We start from the raw sequence: 18,945 nt of genomic DNA, 5'->3' as shown, positions 1-18,945 counted from the left end.
CATATCCAGAAAAATGAAAAGCAATACAACTTTACCATAAAGCCTTTAAAACCAGTTCCGTGCTGCTCAAGGACCAAGAGCGACTGCAGCAGACCCAGCAGCAGCAGCACAAGCATTGCTGCCTTTGTCCCCACACAGCCTCTAAGCGTGCTGACATCAGATTGTTAAGAGCATTTTTATACTCAGAACTGCCCTATCCCCAGGTCCCCAAACATGGACACTGCCTTAGCCTCTTGGAAATCAGGTAGACCGTACTCTAAGTTGACACTCCCCCTCCCTCCTTTCCTCCTCCACCCCCCCAGCCCCAGGCAAGGCTGACTCCTCCCAACCAGAAAAGCTCTTCAAGTGTGTGTGCTGTGTCCATTTCGCAAACCCACGAAACCAGGACCCCAATGAGACAAGTAGTACATGAGTATTCCTAGCAAAATTCTCTCTTACTTCAGTCCCGAAGATTCTCTTTTTTTGCTGTGACCTCTTCACACCGTGGTAACCCCCCTTTTCTCCCCACAGTGATATTTATATATGTATCTCTAATACATATATCTACACATCCAGAAAGAAGCAGTTCTCACAATGTTGCTAGTTTTTTGCTTCTCTTTCCCCATCCCACCCCTCAAATGCCCCCAAACCTCCCAAGCTTCATCTTGTGTTCCCTGCACAGAGTGATTCGGGCTGACCTAGACCAGTTTGCATGATTCTTCTCTCGTGATTTGGTTGCACTTTAGACATTTTTGTGCCATTATATTTGCATTATGTATTTATAATTTAAATGATATTTAGGTTTTTGGCTGAGTACTGGAATAAACAGTGAGCATATCTGGTATATGTCATTATTTATTGTTAAATTACATTTTTAAGCTCCATGTGCATATAAAGGTTATGAACATATCATGGTAATGACAGATGCAAGTTATTTTATTTGCTTATTTTTATAATTAAAGATGCCATAGCATAATATGAAACCTTTGGTGAATTCCTTCTGAGATAAAAATAATAATAAAGTGTTACATTTTATTGTTTTTCCCCCAATGTCTTTCATTGTTATTCTTTAAAAATTTCTTGAATGAGACTTTCTGAACATGAAGTTAATGGCCAATTCATTTCTTAGAAGTCATTCATTGACCCTAATCTAAAGCATAAATATGTAAATGAACATTATTTAAAATCAATGTTTTCCCAATTTACTTAAAATCATTTAGTAGGTCTCATTACCTTCAGAGTAAAACTGCAACCCAGATTCTTTCTGCTCTCAGAAAAAGCTGTATGGCCTAAACTCTCCTCAGCTCCCCACCTCAGGATTTGCCTTCCCTCCCAGTTAATGAACTCTACCCTCCAGCTGTTGGTTCTGGAAAGGATTCACTCCCCCTCCTTACAGGCCTACATGGAGGCTGCTCTCACTCTCTAGAGGACCTTGTCCTTCACCCTTCACCAGACTGGAAGTGCCTTTGCTTGTTCACCAATGCATTTGCACTGAAACAGCACCCAGTATGCAGCATACCCTGAATACTTTAAAGGAATGATTCAGAAAGAGTTGAAAGAGGGGACAATTGAATCACTGTCACAAGGGATGCAGATAGCTCAGTGATGACGAGGGTCCAGCTCTAGGGTCAGACTTCTGGGATTTGAATTCTGGCTCTGCCACTGTTTACTGATTATGTCAGATATACTTAATCTCAAAATACATCAGTTCAGTTTCTTCCTCTGTAAAATGAGGATGATAATAACCTTCCAGAATGCTATTAGAAGGAGATAAAATAAGCAAAGTGCTTACAACATGTCCAATAAGCTATAATGCTCAGTAAGTGTTGGCTGTTATCATCATCACAAGTAGAGGGGATGAGAACAAAAGGAAGGGAATGGAGAAAGGTTTATGGATGAATGACATTTTGTTGGGTCTTAAAGGACAGTCACAAATTCAGTCTCAGCAAATCAGGGGAGGGGAATCCTCTGGTATAGTTTTTTCAGGTAGTATATTTTTTTAATGAGTGGATTTATAAGCAGATTAATTAGTGGCTCATAATTGGATGGATGGATTTCCCCATATTTTAAATTCAACTGGGGACATTTTTCTCAGTATCGTTCATTTCTAGCTCCAAACTGCAATTTCCCAAGTTCAGGTATACACAGGACAGGTAACGAACACTACAAAAGATATCACACTGAAGCCAAAAATGTGTTGCACTTGCTTTTGTCTGATCTAGCCAAGGAAAGAGACTACATTTATTTCATTAAGATCCTTCAGCCTCATCTTAATCTATGTCTCTTTATACACAGAGGCTATATATTATACTACAGTATAATGTTTCAAAATGTAGACCTGGGGTTTCTATGAACTGAGTTCAAATCCTCATTTCTCCAAGGCTTGGCAGCCTTGAGCCAAGTGTCTGATATCTTCACACATTAGGGTTTTTTGGGTTTTTTTACCTAGGAAAATATCTCTAGGAAGCAGAGATAAATAATAGGCCCTACCTCCTAGAGGGGTCATGAGCATTAAGCAAGTTCCATGTAAAGCATTTGAAACAGTGTCTAGCACATAGCAAGTGCCCCCAAATAGTACTTATTGAGCACTCAGAAAATACAATGATTACCATTTACATAAATACTGTCACCATCATTTAGATTCTCCTCCCACCCTTGACACGGGTCTTGAGGTGCCATTTTGGATGAAGGTTTTTATTTTCTTTAGTAGATCACTAAACATTACTTTTTAATCAAGATTTTATAAACTGGGACTTCCGGCAAAATGGAGGCATAGGTGGATGCACCATAACTCCACGCACAACCAAGATTAGAACAACAACAATTTAGAGGCAGAATAACACCCAGAACTGACAGAGAATTTATCTGAATGGAAGTCTAACAGCAAAGAAGTTGAAGTAGACCCGTTCATCCAGACCGGTAGGAGGGGCGGAGAGGAGGAGCAGGCGCGGGTCGTGGCGCACGGAGATTGGGGAGAACTGGGTGAATAAGGCAACTGAGCACAAAAGCCATCTGGGGCACTCAAGATTGCAGCGGTGGACCCTGAGTACGCAAGCGGCGGTTGGTGGACCAGGTGAGGCGGCAATTGTGGACCAGAGCAGAGCGCGCAACCCAGGATCCCAGGGGGGTACTGGGGCCCCAGGAGAGCGGAGCTACCACCATTGTTCCCTCCCACCCCTGCCCCCACCTGCACATACAACGTCACAATCTAGCGACTGGGGTTCCCAGCCCTGGTGAACACCTAAGGCTCCGCCCCTCACTGTAACAAGAGTGACCAGACCCAGGGCGGGGGTGTGGAGAGAGAAAGACAGACATGTCTCCAACAGAAGAACAGCTCAATCCCCCAGGACTCATCCTTTTGAGCGACTAAGAGATAGCCAATCTATCAGATGCACAGTTCAAAACACTGGTGATCAGGAAGCTCACAGAATTGGTTGATTTGGGGCACAAATTAGATGAACAAATGCAGGTTACCATAAAAGAGATGAAGGAAGATGCATGGAGAACCAATAGTGAAGGGAAGGAAACTGGGACTCAAAACAATAGAGTGGACCAGAAGGAAGAAAAAAAAAACAAGCAGGAAAGAATGAAGAAATAAGAATTTTAAAAAATGAGGAGAAGCTTAGGAACCTCCAGGACATCTTTAAATGTTCCAACATCCGAATAATAGGGGTACCAGAAGGGGAAGGGGAAAAGCAACAGGTTGAACATGTATTTGAAAAAATAATAAAGGAGAACTTCCCCATTCTGGCAAAAGAAATAGACTTCCAGGAAATCCAAGAAGCTCAGAGAGTCCCAAAGAAGTTGGACCCAAGAAGAAACACCAAGGCACATCATAATTACATTAGCCAAGGTAAAAATGAAGGAGAGAATCCTAGAAGCAGCAAGAAATAAGGGGACAGTAACCTACAAAGGAGTTCCCATCAAACTGTCAGCTGATTTCTCAAAAGAGACCTTACAGGCAAGAAGGGGCTGAAAAGAAATATTCCAATTCATGAAAGACAAGGACCTACATCCCAGGTTGCTCTATCCAGCAAAGCTTTCATTTAGAATGGAAGGGCAGATAAAGTGCTTCTCAGATAAGGTCAAGTTAAAGGAGTTCATCATTACCAAGCCCTTATTTTATGAAATGTTAAAGGGACTTATCTAAGAAAAGAAGATCTTAAAAAATGTGTAGTAAAATGACAGCAAACTCACAATTATTAATAACCACACCTAAAGCAAAACCAAAAGAAACTAAGCAAACAACTAGAACAGGAACAGAACCACAGGAATGGAGATCACATGGAGGGTTAGCAACAGGGAAGTGGGAGGAGGAGAGAGGGGGAAAAGATACAGAGAATAAGTAGCATAGAATGTAGGTTGAAAATAGATAGGGGGAGAGTAAGAATAGTATGGGAAATGTAGAAGCTAAAGAACTTATAAGTATGACACATGGACATGACTAAAGGGAGGATATGGGTGAGAGAGGGTGTACATGGTGGAGGGGAGTGAAGGGGGGAAATGGGACAACTGTATTAGCATAATCAATAAAATATATTTAAAAAGATTTTATAAACTGGAATGCTAAAATATTGCCACTGATCAAAAGATGTCAAATTATGGTGTATGAACACCTATGTCCTAACACCAAGCTTAGGAAAGGAAAGAGCTGACACCGTCTCTGTGTGCGCCTCCTTAATAGTCCTGGCTGGACTGTTTGGAAAAGCCATGGCTTAAAAGGATAGAGTTTCTTAAATTATAAAAACATACTTTAAAATATTTTTTTTAATTTCTACCAGCCTTTCAAAAATTTCTATCCATTATTCAAAAAAGATCACGGAATGGTCTGTGACTCTGATATAAGAGGAGGAAAAAAGGTCAGGTCCCATGGAACCTACAAAAATGCCACTCCAGCTAGCAACATAGCCCCAGAATCAATGCTTTTCAGATTTGCCAAGGATACGAGTCACCCAATCACCTCACTGAAAAGCTTTGGTGTCTCTGGGTGAGGCCCCAGAGTCTGCATTCCTAACATGCTCCTGGGCAATGCTGATGCTGCTGCTCCATGGAGGATGCTTGGCTTTGAGTAGCAAGGTCTCAGCTATTTCAACATAACTGAACCAGTTGTTCAATGCTAGGGACCTTCACACAGCCACTACAAGATTGTTGCTACAGTGTAAGTGCCATCATTTCACATCCTTGCTTTAGTAGCTTCCCATTGCCTAGAAGACAAAAATCAAGCGTCATGACTTCAGATTTAGGCCCCTGAAAATCTGGGCCATTCTCTCCACCATGCACCTTCAATTCTGTTAATGCTAACTTCTCATTTTCCCTCCAAAGATACCATGATCATTCGTGCCTCATTAACTTCACATATATCATTCCTTCTAAAGAATATCCTTCTGTGCAAGGTTGGGACAATTCACAAGTCAATAAATGTGATACATCACATAAACAAAAATAAAAGATAAAATCACGTAATTATATCAATAGATACAGAAAAAGCATTTGATAAAATTCAACATCATTTATGATAAAAACTCTCAGCAAAGTGGGACTAGAGGGATCATACTTCAATATAATAAAGGCCATGTATGACAAACCCACTGCCAGCATCATGCTCAGGCAAAAACTAAAAGTGTTTCCCTTAAGATCAAGAATAACACAGGGATATATACTTTCACCACTCTTATTCAACATAGTACTGGAAGTCCTAGCCACAACCATCAGACAAGAAAAAAGAAAAGGCATCCAAACTAGAAAGGAGGAAGTAAAACTGTCATTATTTGCAGATGACACCTTACTGTACATAGAAAATCCTAAAGACTGCACAAAAAAGCTGCTAGAGCTAATAAATGAATTCAGCAAAGTAGCAGGATATAAAATTAATATTCATAAATCACTGGCATTTTTATACAACTAAGAAAAACTAAGAAAGAAAAACTAAGAAAACAACCCCATTCACAATTACAACAACAACAAATAAGGTACCTGGAAATAAATTTAACGAAGGAGGTAGAAGACCTCAGAAAACTAGAAGACATTGAAGAAAGAATTTGAGCAAGATACAAAAAAGTGCAAGCATAAATTAGAAGAATTAACATCATTAAAATGGCAATACTACCCAAAGCAATCTATAGATTCAACGCAATTTCTAACAACAAGTCAACAAACACAAAGTGCTGGTGAGGATGTGGAGAAAAGGGAACACTCATGCACTGCTGGTGGGAATGCAGACTGGTGCAACCACTCTGGAAAACAGCATGGAATTTCTTCAAAAAATTAAAAATGGAACTGCCTTTTGATCCAGTGATATCACTTCTGGCAATGTATCCTAAGAATCTTGAAACACTAGTTCGAAAGAATATATGCACCCTTATGTTCATAGCAGTGTTACTTACAATAGCCAAGTTCTGGAAACAGCCCAAGTGCCCATTGGTAGATAAGTGGATAAAAAATTTATGGTACAGCCCTGGCCAGGTTGCTTAGTTGGTTGGAGCATTATCCCATACACCAAAAGGCTGTGGATTTGATTCTTGGTCAGGATACATAGTACCTAAATTGCAGGTTTGATCCTTGGTTGGAGTGCATATTGGAGGCAAATGGTCAATGTTTCTCACATTGATGTTTTCATCTCTCTCTCTCACTCTCCCTTCCTCTCTCTCTATAAAATCAATAAACATATCCTTGGGTGAAAATTAAATATATATATTTAAAAGGTATGGTACATTTACACAATGGAATACTACATGGCCATAAAAAGAAGGAAATCTTACCTTTTGTGACAGCATGGATGGACCTGCAGAGTATTATGCTAAGTGAAATAAGTCAGTCAGAGAAAGACAAATACCATATAATCTCACTCATATGTGGAATCTAATGAACTAAATAAACTGACCAACAAAATAGAAACAGACACATGGAACAAACTGACAGCTATCAGAGGGGAGGGAAAAGGGGGGAACTGAATAAAGGAAGGTATACAGGGATTAGCCAAAGATCATATATGCATAACTCATAGACACAGACAACAGTGTAGTGATGGCCAGAGGGAAGAGTGGCGGGGACTGGGTGGAGGCAGGCAAAGGGGAAAACATGGGGACACCTGTAATAGTGTCAACAATACAAATAAAGAAAAAAATTTCTAAGACAATTTTGAATAAATGGAAATAGGCTCCATCCCTGTCATGTTCCCCATGTAATTGAAATGGTTTTAATATTTGCCTATTTATAATAATATTTGTTGCTGCCTTTTTCATAAAAATCTTTTCCTATACTTCAGTGTCTATTTCTATTTTACTTAGTATTTTAATGATGGCTGACTCCTATGAGGATTTGTTCAGTATCTACTGATATGATCACAGGGTTTTCTTTATTAATCTGTTGTATAATAAATTATGTTGATCTATCTTTTGATAACTATACTTGCACTTTTGGAATAAACACTATTTGATCATAAAAATATACATATTTTTCTACCCAACCCCTTTTCATTCATCAAAGCCCATGTCATCATGGCCTTACTCAGCATGGCCAAGCTCATAACAAATTGCACTGCAGATTGCTGCAAGGAGAGAGGACTTAGTCATCATATACCCAGTGCTTAACACAATGCTGTCATGCACTAAGCAATTTGTGAATGGAGGAAGGAAGGGGAGAGGGGAGAGGGAGGGAAGGAAGAGAGGACGGAGGGAGGAAGGAAATCTTTCCACCAAGAACAACTAATCTATGACTTTTCCACCAGTAAGATGTTGGGGGATGGAGGGCACGTTGCCATGGTGAGTAGAGAAACCAACTCCAGGTGCCATGTCTGCATCTTGAAGTCCTCCAGCTTGTAACAAGACCATGTTGACTGTATTTCTTTCCGGCACTGGCCCTGATAAATCTGTACACTTGCTGTTATGTTCTCCTTGTAACCCGAGCAACAGAAGAGTCATCAACAAACATGTTTAGATATTTGCTACATCTGTGCAAGGCATCAGACTAGAGAGCTGAAACCAGAAGGAATATGACCATCCACAAGTCAAGCTACTTCATGTTTTCTTGTATTTTGTCATGTGGTTATTGTTCTAATACTCCCGAGTTCACTAATTCTTCTTCCTTATACTCGAGCTTCATCATGAATTGCATTCCCCATGGTTTTTTTTTTTTTTTTTTTTTACCTCAAGGAACAATTTGAGGGCCCAAGTGAGATATTGGCTAAGTCCACCTTACCACTCAACTATGAAATACCAAGAGAAATGCGCATCACTCCATTTTGCCAATTGAACCCAGTTATTGAATAAGTATCGACTGAGGACCCATGTGCTACTTGACACTGTACCTAGAGGCAGTGTGTAGCAGACTAACTTGAGAACTCACTAATCCAAATCATTGCTGCCAATTAAATGCATCTCTGTTTCCTGCTCTGTACTAAGGGATTTGTGGCTTCCAGTTGAGGACAGAATGCTATTCTGAACTCAAGCACAATTAAGTCACACTGCAGGTGTACTCTGCTGTAGAAAAACCAGATACAGTATATGTCCCACAAGAGACTGTTGGCGTTCCAACATTTGGTCAAAATTTTGGAACTAATTCCAATGACAGCCTGATGACCAGTCTTGGGATTTCTCAAAAGTACAATCACTCCAGACCATGGCTCACTCCTTCCACACGGCCTGAGTTCCTCTCCTCTCATCCCCTATCCATCAGAAGACTGCTAGGACTAATGACAGTGGTATCCCAGTACTCGTTCTCAAATCGTTCTGGAACTCATGACGAGTGCTGAAACCAAAGAGTACCAAATTCAGCACTGAAGCATAGTCTCTTGTGGGGCAACATGAGTTCTCTTGCTAGAACTCATACAAGTTCTAGCAAGTGCAAGCAAGCACCAAGTGCTGAAACATTTCTTTTCTCATCAAAATGTGGTGAGTACAGAGTTTGACAAGTTCTAAAGCCAATGAGTACGAAGGTGTAATTGTATTTGGAAATCATGCAGCTTACTAATCCCTTCATACTTTATATCCTGATCATCCAAAATCGCCAGGTGAGATCTAACCCTCTCTGACGTCAAGCCCCTCCCATCTACACATGGTCAGATTGCTTTGCTTTATGTCCTTCCTCCCTATGTTAACCTCCTACTTCTCTCCTTCCAAACTCTGCCCACTCTGGGGTAAATGCAGCCTACTGTGTCTTTGCCCTCTCTTTTAATATCCCCTTCTGTTTTTTGTCTTAATTGAACCCTGGCTCTTCAAAGAACATTGTCCCCTGCAATCTTCCCAAATGGTGGCTCACTTTTTCAAATCTTTGGGGTCCACATATGTTTCCCACTGCTGCTCCAGGCTATGATTCTGCCACTGTCTATAAAATTCTAGCCAACTGAGGCTTTGGCTATTATGATCTGATTGTTTGTTTCCTCCCAAAGGAGCATTTACATGCTGGAATACTAACTCCTAAGGTGATGGTATCTGGAGGTAGTTAGGTCATGAAGGTGGAGCCCTCATGAATGGGATTAGTGTCCTTATAAGAGAGACCCCAGAGAGCTTCCTCACCTCTCCTACCATGTGAACACCCAAATCTGCCAACAGCCTTCCAGCCTCCAGAGCCATGAGAAATACATTTCTGTTGCTTATAAGCTACCCAGTCTTTGGTATTCTGTGATAGTAGCCCCAAGGTACTAAGACATAGGCCATCTGGCTACACTACTTTCCTCCTGTCTTTGTCACTGTTGTCTAGCCCCCAAATACCTTAGAATCATGTTGACAGGCATTGCCTCTCATACATAGATAATGTTGGCAACAGACTCATGGTTTCCCTTATTATTCTCAAGTCTCATAATCAGTCTGGACAAATTCAACATTCATGAACCCTGGCCAGGTAACTCAGTTGGTTAGGGCATCGTCCCAATATGCCAGGGTTGTGGTTTCAATCCCCAGTCAGGGCACATATAAGAAGCAAACAATGCATGTGTAAATGAGTGAAATGACAAACCAATGTTTCTCTCTCCCCCTTCATCTCTCTCTCTCTCTAAACTCAATTGTAAAAAAAGAAAAACACAGGAGGGAGAAGATGGCGGCATTGTTGGAAGGAGCGTAATCCTCTTCCTCTATGCATGGGAGAGAAATTCGCAGATCTGTGGAGGAGCAGAGCAAGGGGCCTATGATATCGCAACATTTATGAAAACAGGACATCAAAAATCATAGCGGACATTGAAAAACCAGATGGTAAGGAGACTGCTTCAGGATAATAGGGACCAGGGAGGTTTCAGCCCTCAGGCCCGGTGCTCCCTGGTCTGCCTCAGGGCACCTGGGAGAGCAAAGTCACAGCTCCCTCCCCAGACAACAAGTATTGAGCAGCACCAGGGGAGGCCTTGTTGCTTGAAGGCACAGAGAGGGGAGTGAGACTGAGAGACAATCAAGAAGGGGCTGTGAACACCCACACATAGCCCTGGGAAGAGTGAGTGCCCCAGCCTGCATGACCAGGGGCGGCCTGGCTGTACGCCGTGCCCCTAACCCGGTGAGAGTGTGGTTGTGTGGTCTGGACCCCACAGCCCTGAGCAAGGAAAGGACATGGATGTTCACAGGTTTCTGGAGCCTGTGGTGGTGAACTCTGTGGAGCATTCGCCCCTTCGAGATTCTGGACTCTCACACTGTGAACCTGGAAAACACGTGGTGCTTTGTGGGTTCCTGGAGCCTGTAGCCGGGAAATTGGGGGAAGGGCACAACCCCTCTCGATCTCTGGAGCTTACACTGTGAATTCGGAAAAGATGTGGATGCTTTGAGAGAGCATAGAGCCTGCCACAGTGAAATTTGAGGGAAGGGCTCAACTCCTTGCAATCCCCAAAGTTTGCACCATGAACCTGGAAAAGACACAGGCGCTCTGCGGGGCCCCAGAGCCCAGGAGGCTGAGGCAGTGAGCTCTGGAGAGCATGCTTTGGAGCACTCATACCCACACCTAGTGTCCTACAGGAAGGCATCAGTTTGGCTCTGGAGAGAGCACGCTGCTAGCCCTGGGGACAGTACGTGACAGATTGATTGAGTACTGACTGGGAACAGTGAAAAACATTCCAATCGCCCCTCAGCCTTCTGAAGCCAGAAAGACCAGAAAAACTGGTTTGGCCAGTTAGAAGCCAACAAGAGGGGTTTTTTTGTTTGTTTGTTTGTTTTGTGTGTGGGGGGTGGCTGTTGTTGTTTGTTTGATTTTATCTTGTTTTTAAGTAACTTTTTATTTTTTAATTCTTATTATTTTTATTTCTCTCAATTCCTCATGTTTCTCTTCCTTTCATCATAGTACTATTCCTTCCACTCCAAATTTATCTCTCCTGCATTCCATCTTCTGCTTTTCTTTCCTTTTTTTTTTTTTTGAGCCTGCAAGTTACTGCAAATTTGTATTATCTTTTTCTCACATTTCTGACAATTTTTATTTTAATAGTATTTTGGTATTTTTTTTCTTTCTGTATAATCTTCTTTGCTTGGCTGTGGTACTGTCGTTTGATAGGCTCCCCCTGCTATCGCATTCACAGTGTGTTGATAATTTACTGTCCTTCATTCGTGTTCCATTAGTCCACCACTCAAGGTTCTATACTCCTTATTCTTGTTATCTAGATCTCATATATTCTGCCACACGATTGTTGCTTTAATACTACTGTAAATAAGACCTATTTCATACAATTGTAAATACTACACAACACACCTCCCAGATCTGAGCCCACTTCACAATTTTCTGAACTCTATTATTGTGGGGGTTGTCTCTATTCCATTACACACTACTCCTATTTACTATTCTTTATTCCCACTCTACCTCAGAATCTGACCTTCCACAGCCTCACAGCTTTCTAGACCCAACTAACAGTACTTTCCTTTCCAATAAGAGTCTTATCTTCTTTCTATCCTTTCTAAAATGTGGCTAGTGGGGTGGAAGATATGGTTAACACTATACGTAGCCAAAGGATCTCTCATCTCTTTTCTACTGACTGCTACTGTAAATATCATAGAATACTGTCTTACTGTCTTCAACCATTTTGCCTTACTCCTCCAACTGATCACAAAAAAGAGTAGGGGTAAGCAGTGAACACCAGAATACATGAAGGAGACTGCACCACTGAATCTCACAGGTATTCTACCACAGAAGTTTGTACCATGAACATAGGGAACCAGAACAGATCAATTTAAGAAACAGAGGCTAACAACAAGAGTCTCACGAACAATGAAAAGACAAAGAAACAATCCCCAAATGAAGGGAAAGGAGGACGCCTCAGAAAGAATATTAAATGAAATAGAGGCAACTCAACTATCAGATATTAAGTTCAAAACAATGATTATCAAGAAGCTCAATGAACTCACAATGAGCTACCAGAAACTACAGGGAAGCTACAACGATCTCAAGGCAAACTATATCAACATGAAAAAGGAAGTAGAAACTATCAACAAGGGCAAAGAGGAAATGAAGAATACAATTTCTGAACTGAAGAACACAGTAGAAGGAATCAAAAGGAGGATCAATGAAGCAGAAGATCAGATCAGTGAATTGGAGGACAAAGCAGAAAAAAACACCCAGAAAGAGCAAGAAAAGGAAAAGAGGCTCAGAAACAATGAAGAGGGATTAAGAGAAATGCAAGACAATATGAAACGTAATAATATCTGTATAATAGGGATACCAGAAGGAGAAGAAGAAGAGCAAGGGATAGAAAACCTATTTGAAAAAGTAATGATGGAAAACTTCCCTCATTTCATGAGAGAGAAAATCATACAAATCCAGGAAACACAGAGAGTCCCAAACAAGAGGAACCCAAAGAGGCCCACCTCAAGATATATCATAATTAAAATGGCAAAATTTCAAGACAAAGAGAGAATATTAAAGGCAGCAAGGGAGAAACAGGAAGTAACATACAAGGGAGCCCCAATAAGGCTAGCAGCTGACTTCTCAATGGAAACACTCCAAGCCAGAAGAGAATGGTAAGAAATATTCCAAGTAATGAGAACCAGAGGTCTGCAACCAAGGCTACTTTACCCAGCAAGGCTCTCAATCAAGATAGAAGGCCAAATAAGAAGCTTCCCAGACAAAAGAAGTTTAAAAGAATACACCTCCACCAGCCAGCTCTGCAAGAGATGCTCAAGGGACTGCTTTAAGGAAAGGAAGGAAAAGAGAGAGAGAGAGAGAGAGGAGAGAGAGAGAGGGGAACACACGTACACGTACATAATGGCAATGAATAAGTATATATCAATAATAACCTTAAACATAAATGGATTAAATGCTCCAATCAAAAGACACAGAATAGCTGAATGGATAAGAAAGCATGACCCACACATATGTTGCCTACAAGAGACCCATCTCAGGATAAAAGACCTACACAGACTGAAAGTGAAGGGCTGGAAACAAATTCTCCAAGAAAATAGACAGGGGAAAAAAACAAGGTAGCAATACTCATATCATACAAAATAGACTTCCAAAAAAGGGCCATAAGGAGAGATCCAGAAGGTCACTTCATAATACTCAAGGGAAGAATCCACCAAGAAGACATAAACATTGTAAATATGTATGCACCCAACATAGGAGCATACATAAAGAAAATCTTAGATACATAAAGAAAATCTTAGAGGACTTCAAGAAAAATATTGACAGCAACACAATTATAGTGGGAGATTTTAACACCCCACTGTCAAAAATGGACAGATCTTCCAAACAAAATATCAACAAAGATATTGTGGCTTTGAGCAATACCCTAGATGAAATGGACTTAACTGATATATACAGAGCCCTCCATCCCAAAGAAGTTAAATGCATAGTCTTTTCAAATGTACACGGAACATTTTCAAAGATAGACCACATGATAGGACACAAAACAAGCCTCAACAATTTCACAAAAATTGAAATCATACCAAGCATTTTCTCAGATCACAAAGGACTGAAACTAGAAACCTACCCCAAGGAAAAAAAACACAAAACACTCAAAATTGTGGGGATTGAATAGCTTGCTATTAAACAATGAATGGGTCAAAAATGAAATTAGGGAAGAAATCAAAAGGTTTCTGGAAACAAATGATAATGAACTCACAATAACTCAAAACTTATGGGACACAATGAAGGCAGTCCTGAGAGGGAAGTTCGTAGCAATACAGGCATACCTAAAAAAGATAGAAAGATTTCAAACAAACAACCTAACCCTACGTCTACAAGAACTGGAGGAACAACAACAAAGGCAGCCCAGAGCAAGCAGAAGGAAGGAAATAACCAAGATCAGAGCATAATTAAATGACATAGAGACTAAAAGCACAATTCTAAGGATCAATGAATCCAAGAGCTGGTTCTTTGAAAACATAAATAAATCTCATCAAGAAAACTCATCAAGAAAAAAGAGAGAAGACCCAAACAAACACAATCAGAAATGAAAGAGGAGAGATTACAACAGATACCACAGAAATACAAAGGATTGTAAGAAATTACTACAGAGTAATTATGCCAAGAAATTTGAAAATCTAGGTGAAATGGACAAATTTCTAGAAAAATATAATCTTCCAAAACTCAATGAAAAAGAAGCAGAAAGCCTGAACAGACCAATAACAACAAAAGAAATTGAAGCAGTAATCAAAAAACTCCCAACACACAAAAGCCCTGGACCAGATGGTTCACAGGAGAATTCTACAAAGCATTTAAGGAAGAGCTAACCCCTATCCTTCCCAGACTATTCCAAAAAATCCAAAATGATGGAAGGCTCCCAAACTCTTTTTATGAGGTCAGCATCATCCTGATCCCAAAACCAGACAAAGACACAACAAAGGCCAATATCGCTGATGAACATTGATGCTAAAATTCTCAACAAAATACTGGCAAACTGCATCCAACAACACATTAAAAACATCATACACCATAACCAAGTGGGATTCATTCCAGGGATACAAGGATGGTACAATATTCTCAAATCAGTAAATGTAATACATCACATAAACTAAAGCAGAGACAAAAATTACATGATAATATCAATAGATGCAGAAAAAGCATTTGATAAGGTATAGCACCCATTTACGATAAAAACACTCGGCAAAGTGGGAATAGAGGGAGCATTCCTCAATATAATAAAGGCCATATATCATAGAGAGACCTACAGCCAACATCATACTCAATGGGCAAAAACTAAAATCTTTTCCACTAAGATCAGGAACAAGACAAGGCTACCACTCTCACCACTTCTACTCAATATAGTACTGGAAGTTTTAGCCACAGCAATCAGACAAGAAAAAGAAATAAAAGGCATCCAAATTGGAAAGGAGGAAACAAAACTGTCACTGTTTGCAGATGACATGATAGTGGACATAGAAAATCCTATAGACTCCACCAAAAAAACTGCTTGACCTAATAAATGAATTTGGCAAAACAGCGGGATACAAAGTCAATATCCAGAAATCAAAGGCATTTCTGTACACCAACAATGAAACAGCAGAAGCAGAAAACAAGAAAAAAATCCCATTTGAGATAGCAAAAAGAAAAATAAAATACCTAGGAATAAACCTAACCAAAGAGGTAAAAGACCTGTATTCAGAAAACTACATAACATTGAGGAAAGAAATCAAGGAAGACACAAACGAATGGAAACATACACCATGTTCATGGATTGGAAGAATTAATATCATCAAAATGTCCATACTACCCAAAGCAATTTACACATTCAATGCAATACCTATTAAAGTACCAATGGCTTATTTCACAGACATAGAACAAACACTTCGAAAATTTATACAGAACCAAAAACGACCTAGAATAGCTGCTGCACTTTTGAGAAAGAAGAGTAAAGTAGGAGAGATCACAATACCTGACACTAAACTATACTACAAGGCCACTGTAATCAAAACACCCTGGTATTGGCATAAAAACAGGCACATGGACCAATGGAACAAAACAGAGAGCCCAGAAATAAACCCAAGTCTCTATGGTCAACTAATATTTGACAAAGGAGGCAGCATCATAAAATGGAGTAAAAATAGCCTCTTCAACAAGTGGTGTTGGGAGAACTGGACAGCTACGTGCAACAAAATGAAACTCGAGCACCAATTTACACCTCATACAAAAAATAAATTCAAGGTGGATAAAAGACTTAAATATAAACCGTGACATTATTAAAGTCATAGAGGAGAATGTAGGTAGAAAAATCTCAGATATTTCACGCAGAAACGTTTTTACTGACATGTCCCCTTGAGCAAGGGACATAAAGGAAAGAATAAACAAATGGGACCTCATCAAAATAAAAAGCTTCTGCACAGCTAAAAAAAAAACAGTATCAAAATAAAAAGGGAACCAACTGTATGGGAAAACATGTTTGCCAATGATACCTCAGACAAGGGTTTAATCTCCAAAATATATAAAGAACTTACACGACTCCATTCTAAGAAGACAAGCCATCCAATTAAAAAGTGGGCAAAGGACTTGAATAGACACTTCTCCAAGGAGGACATACAGAGGATCCAAAGACACATGAAATGATGTTCAATATCGCTACCTATCAGAGAGATGCAAATTAAAACCACAATGAGATACCACTTCACACCAGTCAGAATGGCCATCATAAATAAAGCTACAAACAACAAGTGTTGGAGAGGCTGTGGAGAAAAGGGGACCCTAGTGCACTGTTGGTGGGACTGCAGACTGGTACAACCACCATGAAAAAACAGTATGGAACTTCCTCAGAAAACTAAAAATGGATTTGCCTTTTGACCCAGCAATTCCATTGCTGGGACTATATTCTAAGAACACTAAAACACCAATACAAAAGAACCTTTGCACCCCAATGTTCATAGAAGCAATAGCTAAGTGCTAGAAGCAACCTAGATGCCCATCAGTAAATGAATGGATCAAAAAACTAGGGTACATTTATACAATGGAATTCTATGCAGCAGAAAGAAGGAAGGAGCTCCTACCCTTTGCAACAGTGTGGATGGAGCTGGAAAGCATTATGCTAAGCTAAATAAGCCAGGCAGTGAAAGACAAATACCATATGATCTCACCTTTAACAGGAACCTAAACTACAAAACAAAGAAACAAGCAAAGTATAACCAAAGACACTGAAATAAAGAACAGACTGACAGAGTTCAGAGGGAAGAGGAGAGGGAATTTCAGGGGAATTTCAGGGGAAAAGGGGAAGGGTTTACAGGAATGAATATAAAGAGCACATGGATAAAAACTAGGGGCAGGTAGAAATGGGAGGGAGGAGGGGAGTACTGGGTGGGTAGGTTGGGATGGGAGTAAAAGATAGAAAATTGTACTGCAACAACAATTTAAATAAAATTAAAAAATAAAGAAAAATAAAGAAAAACACATTCATGGGAATGCTTCACTCAGGGCTCAAACCCTTAATCCTTCCTCAGCCCCACCCCACATGGGCACCTGGAATCAGCAGGCACATACCAGCAGGGCTGTGTGTGGTTTACTCCACCAGCAATTTTTTTCCAGCTTCCAGTATCATTTATTTTTCCCAGAATCTAGATACAGTTAACTGTAGCAAAATAGTGTTCAATAGTATTTAAGCCTCATTTCAGGTTCTTTAAACTAGCTCAGCATTTATAAATGTGAATTTTATATCAGACGAGTTAAATATGTTGAATATTACTCTTTCCTGAAACTGGCACAATTCTGTAATCTTATATCCAAAATTCCTTCCAACTGCAATGTCCTTTCCCTTAGAGCAGGCTCTTGGGATCATTTATTTGCACTGCACCAGTTCTTTAACCTTACTCCAGCCTCCATGCCTTTGACCCTTCTATATCATCCTGATCTTTCAAACCCTTCCTATCACCATCCTCTCCCTGCCCAGCCTTGAATCCATGGTTAAGCACTTCAACCATGCAATTGCGTTGCCCTCAAATAGCTTGCCCCATCAATCTTCTGTCATACTCAACTGGAAAAATCCCACCCCTGGAGTCTGCCTTCTCAGTCAGAGGAAATAAATCATAAAGCCACACACAGATCTGGTATCACTTAAAATTTGTCAGCTTTAAGTTCATCAGGACCCCCAGTGCTGCCTGGGGATCTTATCTATTCCTGTTCAGCTCCCTTTTCTACTATCCATAGCAACGATTAAAACCTTCTCCAATGCATTCAAACTTCTCACCCTACCACCTCTAATGCCCAGAAGAAAATCTTGCCTACTATAGTCAGAATAGAAACCATCCCATGGAAACTCCCTCGATACTCTATCCACACCTATTCTTTTTTATTTTTCTTGCCACAGAAGGTACAGAATTTCTTGTACTGTCTCAGAATAATGAATCCTCTTGAGTTCTGCATCCCAATCATTCCCCCATAGTGAAGGGTTTCAGGCCCTCAGGTGTGTTGCCTCTCCCACATGAGCAGCCTCTCTCTCCCTCTCTGCTTCCTCTCTGAGTCATCGTCCCTGGTGTGTCAGCTGCCATGCTATCTTTCCCATCCCTTCACAATCAATCTTCTTTAAAGAGACATCTGCATTTATTTTCTGCATTTCTTCACCTTCCATTCACTCTTTAATTCTTTAGACTCTGGCATCCACTTCACTGAAATGACTCTGCACTAGGTGAAAACATCTCTTCTTGTTAAATCCAAAATTCTTATCTTATGTGGTTGATCTGCACCATTTACCACCAATGAACACCTGTCCTCCTTAAAAGACCTTCCATGACAATGCTTTTTCTTTCTATAAATGCTCCACCTCAGTCTCTATGTCCCTTCCCATCCCTTAAATACCAGAGTTTCTCAGCTTTCTGTCCTGGCCCCTCTTTCCTTCTCACTCTACCTATTCTTTGTTGGAAGTACCATCTACCCCAAGATTGCAATTCTTGTTTATGAGTTAATACAAGGTGAGGACTCCCCCAAAAACACAATTATCTTCTGGAGAGTGGGCCTCTTGTGGTACAGACTTACCCCACTAGGTGAGTGTTCTAGGAATCGATCTGTATCAGTGTACCACCTGGCATTGTTGTGAGAGGTTGCATTCAGCTTCAGTGATTTTTTTTGCAGACTCTTTCAACACATTTGGCCCACTTC

Source organism: Phyllostomus discolor, chromosome 8 (genome assembly GCF_004126475.2).
Source record: "Phyllostomus discolor isolate MPI-MPIP mPhyDis1 chromosome 8, mPhyDis1.pri.v3, whole genome shotgun sequence".
Lineage (NCBI taxonomy): Eukaryota > Metazoa > Chordata > Mammalia > Chiroptera > Phyllostomidae > Phyllostomus > Phyllostomus discolor.
This window is presented reverse-complemented; position numbering follows the sequence as displayed.